At 44.8% G+C, this 20,705-nt stretch overlaps 1 pseudogene; it reads left to right on the plus strand.

The window, feature by feature from the left end:
• The first annotated feature begins 210 nt into the window (after positions 1–210).
• LOC131815626 (large ribosomal subunit protein uL11-like) lies at positions 211–940 on the plus strand (annotated as a pseudogene).
• The last annotated feature ends 19,765 nt before the right edge of the window (positions 941–20,705 follow it).

Below are 20,705 nucleotides of genomic sequence, written 5' to 3' on the forward strand. Positions count from 1 at the left end.
CATTGCCACTTCTCTTGTCATTTTTCTTTAATTTCTTAATTTTCTCTGTTTCCTCTTCTATACTCCTGGCAAAATGTAATGACCTCTTCTGAACAGATCAGGGAACTTGCCTCAATATTCAGCTAATAGGCGGAACCATCAAGTGCTTAAGTTACTTACTTCCTGTCCTCCTCAAGAATAGAGCACACAGACTGTGCTCGGTTGTCCTGAATCCGGGTTCATCCTACACCAGCTGCCTTCCCCAGGCCGCCTAAGTTTGACCCCAAGGAGATCAAAGTCGTGTACCCGAAGTGCACCGGTAGTGAAGTCAGTGCCACTTCTGCTCTGGCTCCAGAGATCGGCCCCCTGGGGCTGTCTCCAGAAAAGGCTGGTGATGACGTGGCCAAGGCAACTGGAGATTGGAAAGGTCTGAGGATGACCGTGAAACTGGCCATTCACAACAGACAGGCCCAAACTGAAGTGGGACCTTCCGCCTCTGTCCTGCTTATCCAAGCCCCCAAGGAACTGCCAAGAGACTGAAAGAAGCAGGAAAAAAAAAAAAAAGAAGCACAGTGGAAACATCACTTTTTTTTTTTTTTTTGACAGAGAGAGATCACAAGTAGGCAGAGAGGCAGGCAGAGAGAGAGAGAGGAGGAAGCAGGCTCCCCGCTGAGCAGAGAGCCCGATGCGGGACTCGATCCCAGGACCCTGAGATCATGACCAGAGCCCAAGGCAGCGGCTTAACCCACTGAGCCACCCAGGTGCCCCGGAAATATCACTTTTGATGAGATTATCAGCAATGCGCGACAGATGCGGCACCAATCTTCAGCCAGAGAACTCTCTGGAAGCACTGACAGCCCCCAAGGACTGCCCAGTCTGTGCGCTGCAATGTTGATACCATCACCTTCCCAACCCCACAGGTGACCTCAACAGTGGGGCCGTGGGATGCCCTGCTAGTTAAGAATAACGAAAGAAAATATTTCAATAAGGGATCATTTGACAACCAAAATAAAACTCAAGTATGCAAATGCTAGACCCCTGGCCTAGTCAGTTTTTTATTGCTGCTGTAACAAATTGACTTAAAACAGTGCTAATTTGTTATATATATTTTTAAGATTTTATTTATTTATTTGACAGAGAGAGAGACCACAAGTAGGCAGAGAGGCAGGGAGAGAGAGAGGGAAGCAGGCTCCCTGCTAAGCAGAGAGCCTGATGTGGGTCTCTATCCCAGAACCCTGAGATCATGACCTGAGCCAAAGGAAGAGAGGCTTAACCCACTGAGCCACCCCGGCGCCCCAGTTATCTTTTTTTTTTTTTTTAAGAGATTTTATTTATTTCTTTGACAGAGAGAAAACAAGAGAGCACAGGCAGCGGGAGTGGGAGTGGGAGAGGGAGAAGCAGCCTCTTTGTTAAGCAGGGAGCCCGTTGGGGGACTCAATCCCAGGACCTAGGATCATGACCCGAGCCAAAGGCAGATGCTTAACCGACTGAGCCACCCAGGCGCCCCTTAACAGCACTAATTTGTTATCTTATAGTTCACTGGGATATAGCCAAGTGTTGGAAGGGCTGGTTCCTTCTGGAGACTTTCAGGGAGAATCCATTTCCTCAGCTTGTCTGCTGTTCCAGGCTGCCTACATTCCTTGCCTCCTTGCCCCTTATCCACACCCATTGTTTCAGCCCTTCAACCTGTTGTTTCCATGGCCCTATTTCCTACTTCTGGCCCCACTCATCCTGCTTCTTACAAGAACTCAGGATTACCTGGGTTACTCAGGATTACCCACCTGACTAATCCAAGATGGCTTCTCCATCTAAATCTCTTATCACCTCTTGACAATCCCTTTTGCCATATAAAGTAACATTGATAGTTTTGGGGATTTGGATATGGACATACTGGGGTGAGGGTTGTTGGGGGGGATCCTATTCAGCCTACTACAGGTGGTGAGACAGAGCTCTGGTGTGCTTCCTCAGTCGGTGGGGGCTTCCTAGCAGGTTACGCAGAGAAAGGAGAGGCTAGGAGATCAAGAAAATCTACTGACATTTGGGATACAACACGGATGCCTGATTATCTTGCCAGCCTCTCAACAGCCGCTGCCTTTTGCTCCAGACTCTGGATTTCCACCTTTATACTTCCTCTTTTTTCCGATTACCTTAATGTCTCTAGCGGTCAAACCGAGTCAGCCAGGCACCACCCTGCACAAGACACTCCTTTTCTGGCAAGTTCTTGTAGCAGGACATTTAATTGGCTGCCATCCAGCCTGTTGAGGGCAGCTTTTGAATAGGGTGCCAGTCCCATCAGCTTAGGTGGGGGGAGCCCGGACGAGGACCCCAAACCTGGCTCTCAGTGCATAGGAACCCCAGACATTTTTCTCTAAAAGGGGCTGAGAGTTTTCAGAGATTTCTCAGACTTCTCTCCAAAAACGATGTCAAGAACAGAATTGGGGCAATAATTTCTTGCTTTCTGATTAAAAAAAAAAAAAAAAAACTGACATGTTTGGTGCACCTGCCTGGGTGGCTCAGTGGGTTAAAGCCTCTGTCTTTGGCTCAGGTTATGATCCGAGGGTCCTGGAATCGAGCCCCGCATCGGGCTCTCTGCTCAGCGGGGAGTCTGCGTCCCCCCCCCCTCACCCCTGTCTCTGCCTGCCTCTCTGCCTACTTGTAATCTCTGTCAAATAAATAAGTTTTTTTTTAAAACTTAAAAAAAAACTGACATGTTTATAGGTGCTTATTACCAATAGATTTTAGTTACCATTTACAGAGTCCTCTTAAGGGAAAAGAAATGATAAAAATGTCTAAAAATAAATAAAGGAGGAATGCTTCAGGAATTTAAGGGCTAGTCAGGATGGCCTGTAATCTAATCATAGACACTAAGTGCAGGAGAGGATATGTAAATCACTAAAGGGAAGTCTTCAAGGTCAAAGGCCTTTGTGATAATTTAAATTGTATCAAGCAGCACCTTGGAATTCCCAAGCCTCGAGCTGGCCACGAAAAATAGCCCATGTAGCTTCCAGGACACTGAGTTTAAGTCAGAAATTGTTGGATAAATGTTTACCGCCTTTAATAAAGTGAAGAGCTTTAAGAAAAGAGAGAAGTCGTCTGTAGTGTAGCACAGACACAAACTGACTTCTCTTTAATGGGAGGTGAAGAGCCTGTTAAACTGTATATTCTTGAATTATGTCAGATAATGATAGGTTCAGCCCCTGGATTAGTCATATCATGAATTTCATAATCACTGTGTAATTGACGCAGACCTTTAAACAGTCCTTTCTCCCTGGAAGCTGGTTTACTGCTGGAATTAAATGAACTGTCACTCTCTTTGAGGGGGGAGAAACAGAACCAACTTTTCACTTGGCTCTCCTTGGCCGTGAGGAGGAGCTTTCCAGGACTTAGCAGTTCTCCCTGCCAAGCTGTCCAAGTGAGACGAGCAGATTGTCCTTAGAGATGCAAAGTTTCTCTCTAGGAGAGGGAGCCCAGCAGAGGTAAAGAAAAAATGTTTAACGCCCAGACTGTTAAGAGAAGTAATTAACTATTCTGTGTGTGCATTTCCACTGCATAAATACCAGAGTTTAATAAAGTCTTCATGGAAGTCTTCATGGAGCTTAGGCACACCTACTCTCGCTTGGACTCTGGGGTCAGAAGGACCATTCAAATCCCAGCCTGGCCACTTAGGTACCAGCAGTGTGACTTCCGGTGGATGGGACCAACAGGGGCGCACGTTCCTTAGGAATCCTGTGATGATTAAAAGCGGGTAAAATGCGTAAACCCGTCGACTTTTATTACTCATTGTCTCCTCTCGCCACTGGGAACTTTCAAACCCCATCCCGGGTCACATCCCACTTCTCAAATGACCTAGCTGCGTCTCCCTACGCGGAAACTCGGTTCTGGAAACCGAGTGCTTCAGGTGCTTATTTGGGCTCTCCAGCCTCCCAGAACACTTTGTAACATCTCAACATAAATCTAGGCATTGCCTAAAGCACTCCATTTGGCTTTTGAGGACTTCTCCCCTATATTCTAAGCAACTTTCTATTATTTGAAAGCATCCTCTGTTTGCCTACAATTCCTGGTCTTCTCATTCCCTGTCTAGGCCAAAGTCGAGATTGGAGAGGAAATTTCCATCACATTTAGAAAACATGACATGTGGTTAGCTTGGGGGAAGAAAGTGGAGAAGGAATGTTGCCTGTTCCTTTATTTTTTTTTCTCCATGTAAATTCACACCCTTGTAAATTACCCCCTAACCTTATGCAGTTTCTCAACCTCCTTCTAACTCCCTTTGAATAACAGGAATATCTCCTTCCATGCCTCACCCCCTAGATTATTAAGACATTTCAATATAAATGGAACCACCTGTGATGGGATTCTAGCCAGGTGAGTGAGGGCGGATGTGATGTATACCTCTTATAAGCCACAGAATGCTTTACGCAAACATTCACACCCTCTTTCCTTCCTAGTTGGGTACCTGGCTTTTTAAAATTTTTTTAAGATTTTAGTTATGTATGTATTTATTGGAGAGAGGGAGAGAGAAAGAGAGAGAGTGTACGAGCAGGGGAAGGGACAGAAGGAAAAGCAGACTCCCTGCTGAGTGCAGAGCTCAACACTAGGGCTCAATCCCAGGACCCCAAGATCATGACCTGAGCTGAAGGCAGATGGTTAACTGCCCAAGCTACCCAGGCACCCACCCAGTGGGGCACTTGCATGGCACTCGTATAGAAAAGATCTAAGGGAGAATTTTGAGGAGGCCCTCAAAAAGGGGGAGTTATGGAGCCATAAGCTAGAAGGAGCCTAGATCCTTGAATCGCTGTTTGGAGGAGACTGCCCAGGACGGCTGCCCAACCCATTGAGAAGTGAGGGAGAAATGATTCTTCGTCGTGTTAAGCCACAGAGATGTGGGAGTCCTGTGTTATAGCTGCTAGTGTTCATTAACCTTATTCACACATTTTAGAAGTTTCTAGAACAGCGGTGCCTGGGTGGCTCAGTGGGTTAAGCCTCTGCCTTCGGCTCAGGTCATGATCTCAGGATCCTGGGATTGAGTCCCACATCGGGCTCTCTGCTCAGTGGGGAGCCTGCTTCTTCCTCTCTCTCTCCCTGCCTCTCTGCCTACTTGTGATCTCTCTCTCTCTCTGTCAAATAAATAAATAAAACCTTAAAAAATAAGTTCCTAGAACATAACAAGGGCTTACTAAATTCTAGTTTTTACTGATTGGTCAATCAGCTAATATTTATTGAATATTACAGGTATTAGCTCATATATTTCTCACAAGATCTCAGGAAGCAGGGAGCCAGGCTTTGCTCCCTCCTTCCTTTGGGCCTTTATCTACAGTCTTCTCTCTGCCTGACACACTCCTTCCTCCCTTCTTCACACAGTCAACCACTACTCATCCTTAAGATCACAGCTCAAGTGTGGTCTTACAAAAACCTTCCCTGACTCCCTCAACTTAGTCAGTGTCCCCATTACATGACCTCATAGACTCTGAAATTTTGCCTACAGGGTACTTATCACAATTTGTTGTTGCATGACTATTTATGTAATCCTTTGGTGATGTGTCTCTTCCCCACCAAAAAGTAAGGACCATCCTCTCGGACTCATAGTTGTATTTCCTCTACCTAGCCCAGGGCCTGTCACCCAGGATATGCTCAAAAATATTTAACTTGTACATGTATGTGCATGGAGTGGCTCTCACAGGCTGTCTGCTCCTTAGTGGGGTCAAATATCAGGGCTGAGTCTGGTTTTCATCTTTGTAAGTTAAGTAAAAACTTAACTTTTCATGGAAGCCCAGAGTCTGGGAAATGATTCAGAATAACCATCCTTATAGGGTTTCTACTTCCTGGCCCTAAAGTCCTTGGAAAAGTAAACTAGTTAATATTCAGAAGCCCATCTGAGGAAGAAAGAAAGAGGATGGTTTTGAGAGGCGTTGACTTTTTCTATGCTCCTTGCTAGATCTTAGTGTCTTAATGGGTGTTTGGTTGCGGTTTGTTGTTTTTTTTTTTCAGCTAGAGATTTTTGCCCCCCATTAGATCCCATCGAAGCCATGCTTAGTGAAAATCATGGAACAAAATAGAAGCTCAACAAACACATGAATAAAAATATCTGTGAATCTTGTTGGGTAAATGACTGGCAAGTGTACTTATGCTTTGGCTCCCTATTTTCTAGAGCCCATGTACATGATTACCTTTTCTTCTTTTCAAGATTTATTTATTTGAGAGAAAGAGCATGCATGAGCTGGGGGAGAGGCAGAGAGCGAGAGAAATCTCAAGCAGACTCCCATCAAGCATGGAGCCTGACACAGGACTCAATCCCAGGACCCTGAGATTGTGACCTGAGCTGAAATTGAGAGTTGGGCGCTAACTGACGGGGCCACCCAGGAGTCCCACGTGATTATTATTATTATTTTTTTAACATCACCTGCCCCTGTATCTCTATTTTGGATGTTTGGGAAGAACTAGTGACTGTGAGCCAGGCCCACAAGACTTCAAATTCCTTAAAGTTAGGAATCATCATCATCATCCTCAAAATTTAAATTAAAAAAATTTTTGAATAATAGCATTAGCTATTATTAGCATGATGGCCAACATTGATCGTGTACTTTTCCACACCAGACACTGTGCTGAGCCCTGCACAACTATTTTTTTTTTATTTTAAAGAATTTATTTATTTATTTGAGAGAGAGAGATCACATAGGTAGAGAGGCAGGCAGAGAGAGAGGAGGAAGCAGGCTCCCCGCTGAGCAGAGAGCCCGATGTGGGACTCGATCCCAGGATCCTGAGATCATGACCTGAGCCGAAGGCAGAGGCTTTAACCCACTGAGCCACCCAGGCGCCCCCCTGCACAACTATTATTTAATTTCATCCTCATAACAACGTTGTGAGTAGCATCCTCATTTTATAGACCAGGAAACAGCCATGGGTACTTCCTGCCCCTGTGTATCTTCAGAACACCTGGTTTCCCTGATCTGTGTTCACCTTCGTGTGAAGGCCAAAAGGGGCGATGTGAGTGCAGCAGGGCCCGCTGTGACTGGGCCAGCGAGAGCCCCATGTTTTGAGTCCAAATTGAAGCTCTAATGGTTGGGAGTGTGTATGGGGAGCCCCTCAGCTGCTGGAGGCCTCCCTGTGTGGCTCTATAAATAGAAATAGGGGCCAACTAGCATCCCTAGATGATGAAAAAGTACACCACCCCACCCCCAAAGCCTGCTCCTGACATCCTCATTGGACTCTTTGTTGTTTCTTTCTTTTTTTTTTTTAAAGATAATTTTTTTTTTTAAGATTTTATTTATTTGAAAGAAAGCAAATGAGAGACCATGAGCAGGGGGGATGGGCAGAGGGAGAAGCAGACTCTCTGCTGATCAGAGAGCCCAATGCAGGACTGGATCCCAGGATCCTGGGATCATGACCTGAGCTGAAGGCAGCCGCTTAACCAATGGAGCCACCCAGGCGCCCCTAAAATATAAAATCTTTTAAGGCCTCAGAAAAACTTGAAAATGGCTGTATGCAATAAGACACCTACATTACAGCTATCCAGGGTCACTGTGACACACATGACCAAGCTTACAAAGACACTCAAGGTCAGAAGACACAACAGACTTGGCCATAGCACCTTGAATTCACCTTCCATCAGAGTGGCTCCCTCTAAGCAGGATAGGGTTAGTTTTAGGGCAAGTGAGGTGTTCTGTTCGCCCTACCCCACTATATGGCAGTCAACCTCTTCTAGATGGTTTTCAGTCTATTCTGCTATTATAAAAGTTTGGCTTATATAGAATTTTTTTTTTAACTCCTTACTGTGAAAAATTTCAAACATAAAGTTGCAAGAATAATACAATGAACACCCATATGCCCACCACCAGAATTCAACCATTGTTAACATTCTATTTGTTCCATATCTATGGTACATTTTTTGCTGAAGCCTCCTCCGAAAAATAAGGACATCTTCTGTGACAGACCAAAGACGACAAATGCCATTATCACCTAGAAATTAACATCATTCCCCAATATTGTTTATATTTTTTTATTTTTTAAGATTTTTTAAAAAATGTATTTATTTGGGTGCCTGGGTGGCTCGGTGGGTTAAGCCGCTGCCTTCGGCTCTGGTCATGATCTCAGGGTCCTGGGATCGAGGCCTGCATCGGGCTCTCTGCTCAGCAGGGACCCTGCTTCCCTCTCTCTCTCTCTGCCTGCCTCTCTGTGTACTTGTGATCTCTCTCTGTCAAATAAATAAATAAAATCTTTTAAAAAAATTTATTTATTTGACAGAGAGAGATCACAAGTAGGCAGAGAGGCAGGCAGAGAGAGAGGGGGGGAAGCAGGCTCCCCACCAAGCAGAGAGCCCGATGCGGAGCTCCATCCCAGGACCCTGAGATCATGACCTGAGCCGAAGGCAGAGGCTTAACCTACTGAGCCACCCAGGCCCCCCCAATATTGTTTTATGCGATTTTTTTTCAGCTTAATCCTCAGAAAGTCATCTAGAGATGCTGCTTTTTTCTGAACCAGGATCCAACCAAGGGTCATATGCTTTTTTTTAAATTAATTTTTAAATTAACATATAATGTATTATTACCCCAGAGGTACAGGTCTGTGAATCGCCAGGTGTACACACTTCACAGCACTCACCATAGCGCATACCTCCCCCAATGTCCATAACCCAACCACCCTCTCCCTACCCACCTCCCCCCAACAACCCTCAGTTTGTTCTGTGAGATTACGACTCTCTTATGGTTTGTCTCCCTCCCAATCCCATCTTGTTTCATTTTTTCCTTTCCTTCCCCCAAATCCCCCACATTGCCTCTCAACTTCCTCATATCAGGGAGATTGTATGATAATTGTCTTTCTCTGGTTGACTTATTTCACTAAGCATAATACCCTCTAGTTCCACCCACGTCATTGCAAATGGCAAGATATCATTTCTTTTGATGGCTGCATAGTATTCCATTGTATATATATAAAGGGTCATATGCTCTGAAGCAGGCTGGGGCTAGGGTGAGGTGAGTTAAAGGAACACCAGAAACTCAGTATTCAAGCAACATACTGGTTTAATGCAATATTCAAAAAAAAATCAAGATGGCAAACTATAACCTATATAGGCCAGCTGCCCGTCTTTGTAAATGAAGTTTTATTGTGTTGGGATTAGGGTGAGCGCTGCAGGACTGTGTCAATGCAGGACCTTCATTTGTACTTCTGATATGTTGTTCATCCTGGAATTTTTTTATATTAATTTGGATTTTTAAAAAAAATATTGCATTCAAATATTTCCTTGATTATGGAGTCTTTTGGCAACCTCTTAAATTTTACAGTCAAGGCAAGTGCTCACTCACTCCACCCTGATCCTGGCCTTGCTCTTAGCTCTCATTTAACCCAGGACAAGCCTCCCTTACTTATTACTGACTTTGACTCTTTTTATTCTTTCATTAAACATTTATGGAGCACACAGCCAGCCAGCCAGACAAAACTCTCTGCAGATAAAATTAAAACCCCTGATAGAAGGAAGAAGCATTCTAATATTGGACATGACATTGTAATATACAGAAAGAGCGACAACGTGACCCAGAACCAGGACGGGGAAAGGCGGAGGGACGTCTTCCGCACCCACAGCCGGCTGAGGATCTTACTGGAAATTAGGATCCAAAATAAAGGATCCTTCTGTGGCTCCTTTTAGCACCTTCTCCCATCTTTTTCTGCTCCCCTTTGCCATCACATTCTCCCAAGAATACAACTTGGACCTCTCCAGGAGACCACACTCGTTGTCTAGATTTGGGCTACTCGTTCTGGGGCAGAGGACGTCCAGTGTGAGCCGTATAAAGGGTACTGCAGCATCTCATGAGGGACCCAAACCTGATTGCTCCATGTTTAGGGATCTCTAATTTCAGGGACTCTGAGTCAATATGCAGACTGGACTCAGAGAGGGACAACTCTATTGACAGTAGAGCCAATACAGAGGGGACTAGAGACTCAGTTGAGACCATGACCCAGCTGCGGGATTCCTAGTAGGTAATAAATTTTTTTCATTTTATGAAACAATATGGGTGTCTTGCCCCAAATTAGCCTATGTGTTGAGAACCCTCAGGGATTAAATATTGTTTATAACAAAACTTATCATTTAATTTTTATTTAAGGACCACCTGGGTGGCTCAGGGGGTTAAGTGTCTGCCTTTGGGTCAGGTCATGACCCCCCGGGTTCTGGAATCGAGCCCCACATTGGGCTCCCTGCTCAGCAGAGAGCCTACTTCTTCCTCTACCTCTGCTGCTCCCATTGCTTGTGCACTCTCGCTCTCTCTCTCTGTGGCAAATAAATAAATAAATAAATAAAATCTTTTTAAAAAAATAAAAATTTTGTTTAAAATTTTTTTCTGTTTTTGGGCACCTGGGTGGCTCAGTGGGTTAAAGCCTCTGCCTTCGGCTGAGGTCATGATCCCAGAGTCCTGGGATCAAGCCCCACGTCGGGTTCTCTGCTCAGCAGGGAGCCTGCTTCCTCCTCTCTCTCTCTCTGCCTACCTCTCTCCCTACTTGTGATCTATGTCTGTCAAATAAATAAATTTTTAAAAATCTTTAAAAAATTTTGTTTTGTTTTAAAATAACTAGATTTACAGAAAAGTTGCAAAGATTGGCCATATAATCTTTATTAGTTTCTTCTACCGTTAAAATCTTATGTAACCAGGATGCATTTGTCAAAACTGAGACATTGACACGGATACAGGAATATTAGCTAAACTGCAAACTCTATTCCAGTTTCTCTGGTTTGGGCATTACCAACCTTTCTCTGTTTCAGGATCCTACGTTACATTTAGTAAGTTTGTTCCTTCCTTCCTCTTTCTCTCTCTCTCTTTTTTTTTTTTTTTTAAGAATTTATTTATTTATTTGTCAGAGAGAGGGAGAGCACAAGTAGAGTGGCAGAGAGAAGCAGGTTCCCTGCTGAGCAGGGAGCCTGGTGCAGGACTCAATCCCAGGACCCTGGGGATCTGAGCCAAAGGCAGACGCTTGACCAACTGAGCCACCCAAATGTCCCTCAACCTCCAATACTTTCAAATTAAATAATGTCATCTACTGTTCCTGGAGAATGATTATTAATGGAATACATCTTGGCATGCTGATGGCAATGGTTTTTGCCTGACGAGTTTCTATTCCCCTTCTCCAGGTAGCATAATCGTGATCTTGCTCTTTGCCAGAAGGCTCGGTGGCATGGTCAGCCATGATGACTTTTTCTCCCTATACCAAGGGGTAGCAGGTAACTGGTGCTGGGCCCACCATCCTCTCTCCTCTTGGTGTGAGAATAAGGGCAGAAAGGGGAAGGAACTGACCTCTCTTGACAGCCATGTCCTGACGTCCTAACCTTTAGCTCCTGCCACTTCCTTCCCCAGAGCCACTCTGGTTCTTGTCCCCATTACCATGGCGTCTTCTGTATTCTCTTACTGGCCTCACATCTTTCCTTTGAGTTCTGCTTCCCTCCCTGCCCCTTATTAGTGAAGGACAACAGAGAATCCTATTTGATATAACAAATTATTTTAACTCAAAGGCCTCAGGGGACATGTCAATCCCAGGAAAATATTTAATATTGCATTCTACTTTTCCTCAGCACCAGCCTGTTGCATAGAAAGAAAAGGCCCTTGTGTGTTCACTATACACACATATATTTGAGTGTCCACTCAAATTCTAAAAAGTTTTTAATAAATAATTTCTTTTAAAAAGACCCTGGTGCAATCATGTCTAAAAAAGAGCCTCTCGGGGCACCTGGGTTGCTCAGTGGGTTAAGGCCTCTGCCTTCAGCTCAGGTCATGATCTCAGGGTCCTGGGATCAAGCCCCGCATCAGGCTCTCTGCTCAGCGGGGAGCCTGCTTCCTCCTCTCTCTCTCTCTGCCTGCCTCTTTGGCTACTTGTGATCTGTCAAATAAATAAATAAACCCTTAAAAAAAAAAAAAAAAGAGCCTCTCCACCTCTCTATCTGAAAGAGATTGCTGAGTTTTGAGAGGATGTCCCCAGTTCTAGAAAAGTCTGTGGGGAAGAAAAAAAGTAGAGAGAGACCCCACCAAATAAATGCCCTCAGCTGCTTTTGGAACCAAGATGCTTCCTGCCCTTTTCTGGATACCTTTTGAGGACGGACATTAGGATGGACACCTGGGGACTGTGGTGCCAGAGAGATCTGGTGAGAGCTGTGGCTGCTTGTTCCACATAAAACCACAGGTAAATCACTCACCATCTCTGAACACAAGGTTTCTTCCCAGCAAAGTGGAGGGTGATGATAATGTCACTTCCCAAAGTTGTGAGCATTGGAGAATCATGCTTTCAGGGGCCTGGCACACTGTAGACCCTCACCTTGGATGTGCCCAGTTCTTTGGACTGTTGCTAGTGGAATTACTTCGACAAAGGGGTTGAGGTGGCTTGCCTAAGGAACCGATTTGTCTATCGGGTTACATTTGGGGTCCAGGCATCAGAAGCTGGTTGACTATTTGTAGGACACTGAGCAGTTTGGAGACCTGGGGCCACTTGCCTCTTTAATATTTGAATGTTTGTTGGCCAGCAGCTCAGAAGAGAACCATGCATATTTGCATCATATCTCCCAGAGAGTTCCACAGCTCAATCAGAAGGAAGAACTGGGTCTCAACACCAAATACGAAACCACAGGACCTCTCCAGAGACCCTAGCAGCCAATTCCACCCATGATCACAGAAGGTGCCAAGGAGCTCTGCATGTTCAGGGAATTCCTTAGACCCCTAACACAGCTTCATTGTAGAGCCAGTTCCCTGAATATAGGTTGTTTTCTCATATTTCTGTAAAGGAGGCTTATTTGGCCTGGATATCCTTCCCATGCATAATGCATCAGAAAAGGGCCATCACTGGGGTTGTGCAGTGTACAACCTGCACAACTATACACAGCAGCCCTAGGTTAAAAAAAAATGGATTCCAAGGGTCAGAGAAATTTGAGCCTAAATCCCATTTCTGCCATTTATTCTCAGTAAAACCATGAGTAAATTGACCTTTCTAAATCTCACTTTCCTCATTTATGAAGTTGGAATAATTATGGATAGTGGGTATCTCTTAGAGGTATTGTGAGGAGTAAAATAAAATAATATATATGTAAAGATTTTAACACAGTGCCTGGCACATAGTACATGCTTTTTTAAAAAATATATCTTATTTATTTATATATTTATTTGAGAAAGAGCACACACGAGCACTAGTCAGGGGGCAGGACAGAGGGAGAAGAAGACTTCCCACTCAACAGGGAGCCCAACCACACACAGGGCTTGATCCCAGGACCCTAGAATCATGACCTGATCTGAAGGCAGCCGCTTAACCAACTAAGCCACACAGGCCCCCCAAGAACATGCTTAATGAAATCTATAAGAATACTTTTTACTCTCTATGGCTAGCTTTTAGTACACCTTTAAGATCAGCTTCTGTGTCTCCTCTCCTGGAAGACTTTCCTAATTCCCGCTCAAACCAGGTCAAATGCCCCTCCTCTGTGCTACTGTCTCCTCCTGTGCTGCCTCCCAGAACTATGACCTCTTGACATCAGGGACTGCCTTTCGCATGAAGACTGTAGGCATCTGGGATAATGCCTGGCACCTAGTAAGCACTCACTGAACGCTAGCTGAAGAAATGAATGACTCGGGCGCCTGGGTGGCTCAGTGGGTTAAGCTGCTGCCTTCGGCTCAGGTCATGATCTCAGAGTCCTGAGATCGAGTCCCACATCGGGCTCCCTGCTTAGCAGGGAGCCTGCTTCCCTCTCTCTCTTTCTCTGCCTGCCTCTCCATCTACTTGTGATTTCTCTCTGTCAAATAAATAAATAAAATCTTTAAGAAAAAAAAAAAAAAAGAAATGAATGACTCAATGCTGCCTTCAGGGGGAGCCCAAGGGAAAAGGGGGCTCTTATTTTCTGGAGGTGGAAGCCCATGATAGGAGAAAGAGGCAGAGAAATGGGGAAGGAGAGCCAGGACTGGACACTTGCCAACGGCAGGTCAGCTCCTTCCTGTGGTCATTTTCTGGGTGGAAGAAACACTAAGTGAAACCTTGTACCAAGCTGTACCTAAGAAGATAAACAAGCCAAGGGTTCCACGGACACAATGGCCCGATTCTTCCTGACTGGGGAAGGTGGGAACCGTGGGGAACCAGACAAACATCCCCTTCCAATTTCCTTCCGTCCATGCTCAGCTCCGTCACGCCTTCCCCCAACCCCACTCTCCACCCCTCTCCCCCCACCCCCCCACCAAGGCCAAGGCTGCTTCAAATCCGGTGAGATCTCTGAAGGCTGGCTGGAGCCACAGCGAGTCTGAATCACCCCTAACCACAATGGCCTTAGAATGACAGAGGCTTTCTGTTTCCAGGGTGTGTTCTAAAGTGGGTTTTGTTGGTGGCACAGTTTGCTTCCACGTGGCCCCTGCCAACCGGGAGCTGAGATTCGCAGTTTGTGTAGATCGAATTATTGAACTTCAAAACGCCCATGAAAAATGGCAAAAACAAAACAACAGCGACCGTGCAAAGCTGGAGTGGGGTGGGGGGGAAGCAGAGGGAGAGATGTGGTTTAACAGGAGCACGTGTGACAAATGATTTCGCAGCCCAGACGCCCGGAGGCTCAGCATGAGTCAGCTGAAGGATGTGGGTGCCAAGAAAACCTCAGGCAAGCCTGGACCCCGTGGAGGCTTCCAGAAAAAGAAAGGTGAGGGCTAACTCTACTCCACGCTGGTCAGACCACCCTGGAGGAGGTTTGGATCTGTCTGCAGGTCCCATTGTGAGAGGAAAGGGTGTGTCCTGAGTGCAGTTACCAAGCTGGGGGTTGGGGGTGGGGCTTGGAGGGACTCAAAAAGGTGTCTAAAGTTGGACTAGAAGAAGAGATGAGTGACTTGGAGAGTAAAGGGCTTGGGGTGAGGGGTGAGGAGGGAGGTCTGGTCCCTATAACTTCTGCCTGGAAGGCCTCCTCTTCTTGCCTGCCTCATGAACTCCTATTCATCCCTTAGGCTTTGGCTGTCCCACCTCTTCTGCCTCCTCTTCCTAGGAACCTTCCCTCCCCTCTCTAAGTAGAACCAACCATGCCTCCGTGGAGATGCCCTCCCTCTGTGTCTGGGGTCAGGTCTTTTTATTGCATTACCACTTGCACGGGATGACATTGGTTGAGCAGTGACCCCATTCTATTTCTCTCTGCCACCCTAGTGCTTGGCGTAGTGACTCTCCTTCGGCTGATGTCTGACTGATTAAACTACTAGAGTGAAAACTGGCACCGAACATTCTGACCACGAGGAGGAGAGATTGTATTCTTTCTATGTGGCTTGAAAAGACGGAACTGGGAAAGAGGGCAGAGATGACAAGAAGGTGGATTTTAGCTCAAAACTAGGAAGTACTTAATAATAATGATGCTATCTTTGCTGAGCCTTTCCATCACGTGTGGCCATATAGCAAGTTACTCCAAAACTTAGTAGCCTGTAACAACAAACATTTGATATCTCACAGAGTTGGTGGAGGGTCAGGAATTCAGGAGTGGCTTAGAAGAGTGGTTCTGGCTTGGGGTCTCTCATGCGCTTGTGGCCTAGATCCCAAATGGGACTGCACTCATCTGAAGGCTTAACGGGGGCCGGAGGATCTGCCTCAAGATGGCATACTCACATGGCTGCTGGCAGGAGGCGTTGGTTCCCGGATGTGGAATCTCAAATACATAGAGTGTTCGAATGACCTCATGACATGGTAGCTGGTTTACACCAGAGGAAGTGATCTGAGAAAGAAAACAAAGAGGAGGCTGCAATGTCTTTTACCAACTAGCCTCAGATGTCAGACTAGCCTCTGTCAGTTCTATAATACTCTGTGTCAAGGCGCTGGTCTGGCTCAGTAGGCAGGACTTGCGACTCTTGGTCTCCAGGTTGTGAGTTCAAGCCCCATGATTAGGGATTACTTAAAAATAAGTTCTTAAAAATAAAAACCAGAGGCACCTGGGTGGCTCCGTCATTAAGCATATGCCTTCGGCTCAGGTCATGATCACAGGGTCCTGGGATCAAGCCTCTCATTGGACTCCCTGCTCAGTGGGGAGCCTGCTTCTCCCTCTCCTGCTTCCCCTGCTTCTGTTCCCTCTCTTCCTGTCTCTCTCTCTCTCTGTGTCAAATAAATAAATAAAAATCTTAAAAAACAAACAAACAAACAAACCAAAACACCCTGGTGGATTATTTACAGCTCCTGTAAGGGTAGGAAAAATAATTTTTTAAAAATAAAAAAATAAAATAAAAACCAACTGTGTGAGACAAGACTACACATAGGCATGGATACTAGGTGGTAAGAACCACTGTGGTCACCTTGCAGGTGGGCTGGTGCACTGAGCACTAGCCTAGTAGCAGCCACCATGCTGGCTGTCCAGGGCCAGATCTCTCCTGTCATCACCACCACAGCTTGGGAGGATGGCATCTTGTTATCTCCCTTTTATTATGTATTTATTTTGGCTTTCTTTTTTAAAAAATTTCTTTCTTTCCTTCTTTCTATTTATTGATTTACTTATTTGACACAGAGAGGGAGAGAGCACAGCAGGGGGAGTAGCAGAGAGAGAAACAAGGGGAAGTAGACTCCCTACCAAGCAGGGACCCTGATGTGGGGCTCAATCTCAGAACCCTGGGATCATGACTTGAGCCAAAGGCAGACACTTAGCAACTGAGCCACTCAGGTGCCCCTATTTTGGTTTTCCAAGTACTTTAATTTTTGTCCAGAAGTGGTGTCTGCCTCAGTCAGTAGAGCATATGACTTTTGATCTCAGGGTCATAGTTTGAGCCCCACATTGGGCATGGAGATTACTTTAAAAAAGAAAAGAAAAGAAAACATTAATTTCCATCACAGAAACAATACATGTATTAGTACATAGATCATAAATCAATATAAGCAATTTCCTAAGCATTTTAGAGTTTATTTATTGGAAATCTGATTGTCTGTGTATACCTCACTGTCCTCTGCAGGGAGAGCTGATGGTGTATCTTCAAATTCCCATTGCCTAGATAAGGAAACCAAAGCACATAGATGTTAATGAACTTGTCTGTGGTCACCTCCCTGGAAAGTCTCTGAGCTTTGCTTTAAATTTATTTTATTTTTTTAAAAGATTTTATTTATTTATTTGAGAGATAGAATGAGAGGAGAGAACATGAGGGGGAGAGGTCAGAGGGAGAAGCATACCCCCTGCCAAGCAGAGATCCCGATGTGGGACTAGATCTTGGGACTCTAGGATCATGACCTGAGCCGAAGGCAGTTGCTTAACCAACTGAGCCACCCAGGAGCCCCTGAGCTTTGGTTTAAACCTAAAAACCCAGTCATTACTTTTTGTGCCAGATTTTGCTGCATGTGCTGCCTCATGGGTCTCCACTGGTCCAGCAAGCTGGAGTGATTGTGCTCGATCCTGGCTGCATGTCAGCTGCAGTTGGGGAGCTTTACAGATGCCTGATGCCTGAGCCTAAACTCTGGGGATTCTGATCTAATTGGTCTGGAATATGATTCTGTTCTGCAGGGTCAAAACACTGCCAACACTGGTTGGGAGTCCGATGATGCCTTCCTTCCAAATATTGCATTATCACCTGGGCTAAATGGGACATGTATTACCAAGCAACTGGGGACTCAAATATAATTTGTACATGAGTTCCTAATTGTTATCTTGGGTTCTGTGGAGGTCTGAGCTTATCTTGAAAGGCAAGAAGATGTTGAATAAGCTGGGAAGGAGGTGTAGTCCAGCAAGAACGAAAGACTCAGGAGACACTAATGCCAGGATAGAATTTCAGAAATATAAATTATTAATAAGGGGCTCTTTACAGAAGTCCTCTCTCAGCTTCTCTCCCAGACTATCCCTCCTCCCCAACCCTGCATCCACATCCCCAGTTCCTACTCACTGTCCACTGTGGTCAGAGACATTTTTCTTGATGCAGATACAAAGAATAAGCAAGAAAGGGCCCCAGGGCAAAGAGTTGCTGGAACCACAGGTCCCCATGGAGGCAGGGGAGAGAGAGAGAATTCCTTTTAAATTAATTCTTGGTTGTCGTCCTCTGCTTCTTGATCATGACATTGCCCTTAAGTTGAACCATGAGACCATGCTGTCAGTTGATCCTTATAAGCATAGGAAGACTGGTTGAGGCTTCTCTGTGGCTTTTCTGTGAAATCACACTGCACCTGTGTACCCTGCTCATCAGTGTAAGCACAAAGTTGCTATTAACACCAGTTCTGGAGGCAGAATGGTATGATGTCCGTTCATCAGAAAATGTTGACTGAGGGACTGGGCCGGGCACCAATCAGGACATTAAAATGAAGCCATGAACCAAGGAAAGAGCTTGTTTTCATGGACATCTCCAGAGAGCAAAGCAGATCCTCTCTAATGTAACATGACTGATATCAGAATCCTCAATAGGACCCTCAAGAAAAGACTAGAGAGATGTTTTCAAGGTGTTGAAAGAAACAATTTTGACCCTGGAATTTCATATCCAGCTAAGATATCTTTTAAAGGAGGGAGTGAATTGAAGAGTGTCAGGTACCAAGAGGCCCTCAGAAGATTCCCCATGCAAAGACCTGCTTTGAAGACAGTGCTGGAGGGAAGTTCTCCAGCAAGGAGAAAAATAAAGCCGGAGAATGTTTTGAGATGCATGGCGTGGAAATAGGTTAGCCAACGGGCACCTGGGTGGCTCAGTCAGCCAAGTGTCTGCCTTCAGCTTGGGTCATGATCCCAGGGTCCTGGGATTGAGCCCTACATTAGGCTCCCTGCTCAGGAGGAGCCTGCTTCTCCCTCTCCCTCTGCTGCTCCCCCCGACTCTCACTCTCTTTCACTATCTCTCCCTCTTGCAAATAAATAAATAATACCGTAAAAAAAAAAAAAAGGAAGTAAGTAAGCCAAGTCCTTTGCTATGTAAATAAATGATGACAAAAAAAGAAAAATACTGGGCACCTGGGTGGCTCAGTTGGTTAAGTGACTGCCTTCAGCTTGGGTCATGATCCCGGAGTCCTGGGATCAAATCCTGCATCGGGCTCCCAGCTCCACAGGGAGTCTGCTTCTCCCTCTGACCTTCTCCTCTCTCACACTCTCTCTCATTCCCTCTCTCTCAAATAAATAAAAATAAAATCTTAAAAAAAAAAAAGAAAAGAAAAAGACTATAATAAGCCACAACCCAAATTCTAGGCGATACTAAAAGCAGAAATGAAAAGACCAGAGCTAGTGAAACATATCTTGGATGTATCTCTTTGTGAGAAAACAAATAGATATTGATAAGTCTAAGTAGTTAAATGAAGATGAGTATACATAATATGATGAGGAGTTAACCCCAGAAAAAAAGAAATAGAATTATGACTTTTCCAAACAGCAGAAGAAAATCTGTTCTATCCAATGATAGGTGGAGAAGTAAAAAAGAAACAAGATGAAGGTATGAAATAGATAACATGAAATTAGGGGCACCTGGGTGGCTCAGTCGGTTGAGCGTCTGTCTTCAGCTCAGGTCATGATCCTGGGGTCCTGGGATAGAGCCCCGAGTTGGGCTCCCTGTTTGGTGGGGAGTTAGTCTCTCCTTCTGCCTCTCCCCCTGCTTATACTCTCTCTGTCAAATGAGTAAATAAAATTTAAAAACAACCATGAAATTAAATAGTAGTTAGTCTTAATATGCTGTGATTACCACTTATGTAAACGGGATAATTCACCAATAGATTCTCAAATTGGATTTTTCTTTTCTTTTATTCTTTTATTTTTTTATTAACATATAATGTATTATTAGCCCCAGGGGTACAGGTCTGTGAATCACCAGGTGTACACACTTCACAGCACTCACCATAGCACATACCTTCCCCAATGTCCATAACCCAACCACCCTCCCCTCAGCAACCCTCAGTTTTTTTTCATGAGATTAAGAGTCTCTTATGGTTTGTCTCCCTCCCAATCCCATCATGTTTCATTTATTCTTCTCCTACCCCCCAAACTCTCCACGTTGCCTCTCAACTTCCTCATATCAGGGAGATCATATGATAGTTGTTTTTCTCTGATTGACTTATTTCGCTAAGCATAATACTCTCTAGTTTCATCCACATTGTCGCAAATGGCAAAATTTCATTTTGATGGACAGATTGGATTTTAAAAATAATTTAGCAATTCCAGGAATGCAAGGGTGGCTCAGAATTGGTAAATCAATCAACATTATACACCGCATTTACAAGAGAAGGGATAAAAACCATATGATCAGGCACCTGGATAGCTCAGTTGGTTGAGCGTCTGACTCTTGGTTTCAGTTCAGGTTGTGATCTCAAGGTCTTAAGATGGAGCCCCATTTCAGGCTCTGTGCTCAGGCAGGAGTCTGCTTAAGGCTCTCCCTCTCCCTCTCCCTTTGCCCCTTCCCCCTCCAAGATGCTTGCTCTCTAAATAAATAAATAATAAAATAAAAAGTTTTTTTTAAAGATTTTATTTATTTATTTGACACAGAGAGAGAGAGAGAGAGAGCAGGAAGAGTGGTAGGCAGAGGGAAAAGCAGGCTACCCACAGAGCAGGGAGCCTGATGCAGCACTAGATCCCAGAACCCTGGGATCATGACCTGAGCTGAAGGTAGACGCTTAACCAACTGAACTACCTACGTGCCCCCAGAATCTACACATCTTTTTTGAAAGTACATGTAAAACAGTCACTAAAATTGCTTGTGAATTAGACTCTAAAGAAAACTTTGGTGAAGTTCAAAGAACTAAAATCATGCAGACCTCTATGATTACAATGTGAAAAACTTAAAGATCAATTCCAAAAGTTAGCTTAAAAAGTCCCAGATGGGACTACAACTAAACCT

The sequence above is a fragment of the Mustela lutreola genome, chromosome 15 (genome assembly GCF_030435805.1).
Source record: "Mustela lutreola isolate mMusLut2 chromosome 15, mMusLut2.pri, whole genome shotgun sequence".
Classification (NCBI taxonomy): domain Eukaryota; kingdom Metazoa; phylum Chordata; class Mammalia; order Carnivora; family Mustelidae; genus Mustela; species Mustela lutreola.